Source organism: Pinus tabuliformis, chromosome 7 (assembly GCF_031772625.1).
Source record: "Pinus tabuliformis cultivar Carrire ecotype Pingquan chromosome 7, CPIR1, whole genome shotgun sequence".
NCBI classification, from domain to species: Eukaryota; Viridiplantae; Streptophyta; class Pinopsida; order Pinales; family Pinaceae; genus Pinus; species Pinus tabuliformis.
In genome coordinates, this window is record NC_142293.1 from 1,636,935,640 (window position 1) to 1,636,941,013 (window position 5,374).

The following is a 5,374-nucleotide window of genomic DNA, read 5'->3' on the forward strand; positions in this document are numbered from 1 at the left end:
GAAAGACCAAGTTTCCCAGGCTTGGGAGCCAAGGCACGACATGGAAACCCCAAGTTTCCCCAAGGCTTGGGCGCCACCGGTTTCGGTCGTGGCGCGACATGGAAACCCCAACTTTCCCCAGGTTTAGGCGCCGGGTAAGACTTGGAAACCTAAAATTTTGGGCACGACATGGAAACCCCAAATTTTTTGCATCAGGTGGAAGCCCCAAATTTTAGGCGCCGAGTGGAAACCCCAAATTTTGGGTGAAACATGGAAACCCTAGTTTTTTTTTAGTCGGGCAAAAGCCCCAAATTTTAGGCGCTGGTTGGAAACCCCAAATTTTGGGTGTGACATGGAAACCCTAATTTTTTTTGCATTGGGCGGAAGCCCCAAATTTTAGGCGCTAGGTGGAAACCCCAAATTCTGGGCATGACATGGAAACCCCAATTTTTTTTGCACTGGGCAGAAGCCCTAAATTCTAGGCGCCGAGTGGAAACCCTAATTTTTTTTGTGCCAGGTGGAAACCCCAAATTTTAGGCACTAGGTGGAAACCAAAAATTTTGGGCGCTGGGGCACGGCATGGAAACCCAAACTTTTCCCATGCTTGGGTGCCTTTTTCATCCCAATGTTGAAACCCCAAATTTTTGGCGCTAGGGCGCGACATGGAAACCCCAAAATTTTGTGCACCAGAGTGTGACATGGAAACCCCAATTTTCCCGGGCTTCAACACCTTTTCTATCGCTGCGTGGAAACCCCAAATTTCCCACCCCCAAGCAATAAAAAAATTTCATCTGGAGGAAGAGGCAAAGGCACGAGAGTGGGAGGGTTGCCTGGATTTGTTTGTGACAAGAGAAAAGCTCTAAATCGAGGCGAATAGGGGCTGAATATCAGTGGATCATGGTAGCAAGGCCACACTGCCACTTACAATACCCCGTCGTGGATTTAGGTCGTCTACAAAGGATTCTTCTCAACAACTGTTTGGAATTGAACTTCATAGCTGCCCCGACTAAGATGCTTCACAGTCATGGTTTGCAAATGACACGGGCCCTTGGGGGTGACAAAGTGATGCCCCTACTATGGGTCAAGATACAGTCGAAGAGTGACATCCACCACTTCTAGCGTGGATTCTGACTTAGAGGCATTCAGTCATAATCTGACACACGGTAGCTTCACACCTCTGGGTTTTCAACCAAGTGCGGTGATCAATTGTGTGAATCAACAATTCCTCTGGTACTAAGTTTAATTACTATTGAGGTGTGCTTCATCAGTAGGGTAAAACTAACATGTCTCATGATGGTCTAAACCCAACTCACGTTCCCTACTGGTGGGTGAACAATCCAAAACTTGGTGAATTTTGCTTCACAATGATAGGAAGAGCCAACATCGAAAGATCAAAAAGCAATGTAGCTATGAACGCTTGGCTACCACAAGCCAGTTATCCATGTGGTAACTTTTCTGACACCTCTAGCTTCAAATTCCAAAAATCTAAAGGATCGATAGTCCAAACTTTCACGGTTTTTATTCATATTGAAAATCAAAATCAAATGAGATTTTACCCTTTTTTTCCACACAAGATTTATGTTCTCGTTGAGCTCATCTTAGGACACCTGTGTTATCTTTTAACAGATGTGCTGCCCCAGCCAAACTCCCCACCTGACAATGTCTTTGACCCGGATCGACCCATCGAAACGCGCCTTAAGGCAAAAAATAGGGGCAATGCCCCATATCCGCTCCACAGAATAAGTAAAATAACATTAAAAGTAGTGGTATTTCACTTGTGCCAAAAACGGCTCCCACTTATTCTACACCTCTCAATGCATTTCACAAATTTTGACTAGAGTCAACCTCAACAGGGTCTTCTTTCCCTGTTGATTTTGTCAAGCCCATTCCCTTGGCTTTGGTTTCGCTAGATAATAGATAGGGACAGTGGGAATCTCGTTAATCCATTCATGCACATCACTAATTAGATGATGAGGCATTTGGCTACCTTAAGAGAGTCATAGTTACTCCCACCGTTTACCAGCACTTGGTTGAATTTCTTCACTTTGACATTTAGAGAACTGGGAAAAAATCACATTGCGTCAGCACCCGCAGGGACCATCAGAATGCTTTGTTTTAATTAAAAAGTCGGATTCCCCTTGTCCGTACCAGTTTTGAGTTGACTTTTTGACGCCTAGGGAAAAGCCTCCGGCAGGGGGAATTCTATGCTCGTAGCCTAATCGGCACACGACTGCCCACCCTCACCATGAGAGTAGCTTGGGCAAACTGCTGATAGCCCACAAGTTGAAGGCACAAACCCCTAGGCCTAGCCCTTAGAGCCAATCCTTTTCCTGAAGTTACGAATCCATTTTGCCAACTTCCCTTACCTACATTGTTCTATTGACCAGAGGTTGTTCACCTTGGAGACCTAATGTGGTTATGAGTATGATCGAGCATGAACGGTACTCGGTCCTCGAGATTTTTAAGGGTCGCCGAGGGCACACCAGACACCGCAGACCTGCAATTCTCTTTCGGCTGCTAGAACCTATCTTCGGATGAACTGATTCCAGGGTGGGCAAGCTATTAAAAAGAAATGATAACTCTTCCCCGGGCCCCCGACTAAGTCTTTGGATTTCCTAACGTTTCCACCCGCCACCATGTCCAGTTTCGGTAATATTAACCCAATTCCCTTAGAGTGCACCCTTGATACAAGGCTTCCCCATCTCTTAGGATCGACTAACCCATGTCCAAGTGATGTTCACATGGAACCTTTCCCCACTTCAGTCTTCAAATTTCTCATTTGAATATTTGCTACTACCACCAAGATCTGCACCAAGGACCAATCCACCCAAGCTCATGCCCAAGGTTTCTCAATGACCCCCGCATCCTCCTACTCATCAGAGCTAGGCAATTGCTCCGACGGTTGAGTATAGGTTGCACGCTTTAGCGCCATCCATTTCAGGGCTAGTTGATGCGACAGGTGATTTGTTACACACTCCTTAGTGGATTTGGACTTCCATGACCACTGTCCTGATATCTTGTTACACTAAAAAATGTCACCATGACTACTTACAGTTAGTATGGCTCAAATCAACAGTCATGCTACCCTCTTAGGCAAGTCTTATGCCTCTGCTATCCATCTCAAACTCAAAGAAGAGAGAAAGTCTTGTAAAAAATGTGTTTATCTCTGGGGTCGCAAGTTCTCTCTAGCCTTACCTGCGGGGACGCTCACAATGTTCACAAAAGTTGCATCCATGGACGCTCTGTATGTTAAGGGACAGGTGCGTCCTTCTGTAAAAGGCAAAATGCGCGAGTTTCATCTTAAAAAAGTTACTTGTGGTTACTTCTAGAACTTTCTAGAGGTCGGTTTGATGAAATGGATGCGCCTCCAGTTGGTTCATGTATCCCTATTAAGGAGGAACTTATCCCATCAATAAGGGAGCTATCCCACCCAAAGAGGGGGATTATCCCATTGATGGTGGACCTGAATAACCTCTTTACAGCACTATAAATAAAGACATTGAGCCAGAGGGAGGGGAGGTTGGAGCTATACATTTTCTTTGGGTAAACGCTGCAGGAATTAGGACTCCCATTTAGAACCTTGTGAGGAGAGATTGTCTTTGCTTGATTCTACTTGGAAGTGGGTGAGCTTTGTCAAAGTAGAGGAAAACCCTTGATGGACCCTGGGAGGAACTTGCACAACACCAAGGCCAGGTTGTAAGAGTTTCTTTGTTTCGTTATTAATACAAACTGGTTTATTTTTCTCAATAACTTGTGTTAATGAGTTATTTCATGTGTTCCTTGGTCTGCATGTTGAATATATGTTTTATTATATGAAATGCAAGTGCTTGGTAATTGTTTGATTGTTTGTGGTTGCAGGAATTGACATGAAGGAGGAGCTCATCCGGATCGGCAAGGACGGACTACAACAATAGCGTTTTGGAATAAGGTAAGCCTAAACACTTGTAGTTTTCATGTTTTAAAAGGTATATTTAGAGAAAGATCACTCCATTTTGTCTTGTTTGTCGCTAGAGAGTTTAGACTCCTAGGGAGGTCAGTTGTGTCCGCACAAACGACTTTTTCCGCCACGACAAATTGGCGACTCCGCTGGGGAATCCATTAATGAGAGAGTCTTTTCCTTTGTGTGAACTTTTCTCTGAGAAAATCATTTTTATTTTCTGGTTTTTGACTGTGAGAATTAGTATTTGGGTGGCTTAGCTTTAGATTTAGTTAGATTTGGTTTTTCTTAACTTTTCCAGAAGGACGCACCCTCTGAGTACTGCACAATGCGTCTTTGGACGCGCTGTTGCCGTTTGCACAAAGCGGGCCCGCACCTGTTATAACGGGTTGCCTGCGTCTTCCTGTAAAATTTAGGAAAATTCCATTTTTTGCTTTAATTGCTTTTAGATTTTGATTTTTCTTAGTGTTTTCTGCCCAGATCCTTTAGTACCCTGTCAAAAATTTTCACCTGAACTTGTTTTGTGAGCTTTGAGTGTTTTAGTGGATTTCAACGAAGTTTAGGCCTAGGGTTTGATTTTTGGATAGGTCCTGTAGTGACTTTGACGGTAGAAAGTTGTCCAGCCTTCGATCTCTCTGGTTAGTCAGCCTTCTTAGAAGTCGGGCCTGTCGTAAAGTCTCCTTGTGTGAGCAGCTTGCCATTTAAGTTGTTTTGGGTCAAATTTCGAATTACTTGTTTATAAAGTGTTGATTTCCATTTTACAAAAGAAAAAAAAGATTAGAGTTTTTTTTTGGCTAGTTTTTGGTTCTGCAATAAGCTAGTCCTTGATTTGATTGTGATCAAGTAAAACACCTTAGAATAATCATTGTTGGTTTTGGCCTCGTTAAGATTGCTTAGAGTAAATTTACCTTTTAGTTTGCTTATGAGTGAATTTTCGTAGATTTTAATAGTTGTTAAGATTGATTTTTGGTTATATTAGATTTATTTGCTTTATTAAAAGAAAAATACAAAAACATCTTCTTTAAAAGTCTTGTTTCAAGTAGCTTTTTGTTTTTGAAAGAGGAAAAGAGTTTTTTCGTGCATGTAAAGAGCGGTCATGTTTTTATGCTTGGAAAAGACAAACGAATTGTTTCTTTGATTGTCTTCAATTAAGAAGTTGATTTTATAAAGATTGCATTCTCTCAACTTTTTAGTTAAGCAATTCATCGAAAAAGTAAAGTAGTGGGTAAATCATCCTAGGTGCATTTTGTAGTGGTTTCGAGTCGAGTCAACACACCACTGGTTTCACTTCCATCACCTTTTGACTTAAGAAACAACCTTAAAAGTAACGCTTAAATTAAAATCAATCTAGTAATTTTTATTTTTCTAGGGCTCTGAAACACCAACATAGCTTAGGCTAGGGTCTTGGAGTAGGTGAGTACTTAACTCTCCAAGACTACAAAACCAAACAGATAGTTT

General features: G+C 42.4%; 1 pseudogene; it reads right to left on the reverse strand.

Moving 5' to 3' along the window:
* Positions 1 to 840: 840 nt before the first annotated feature.
* LOC149254629 (25S ribosomal RNA) lies at positions 841 to 2,360 on the reverse strand (annotated as a pseudogene).
* Positions 2,361 to 5,374: the final 3,014 nt, after the last annotated feature.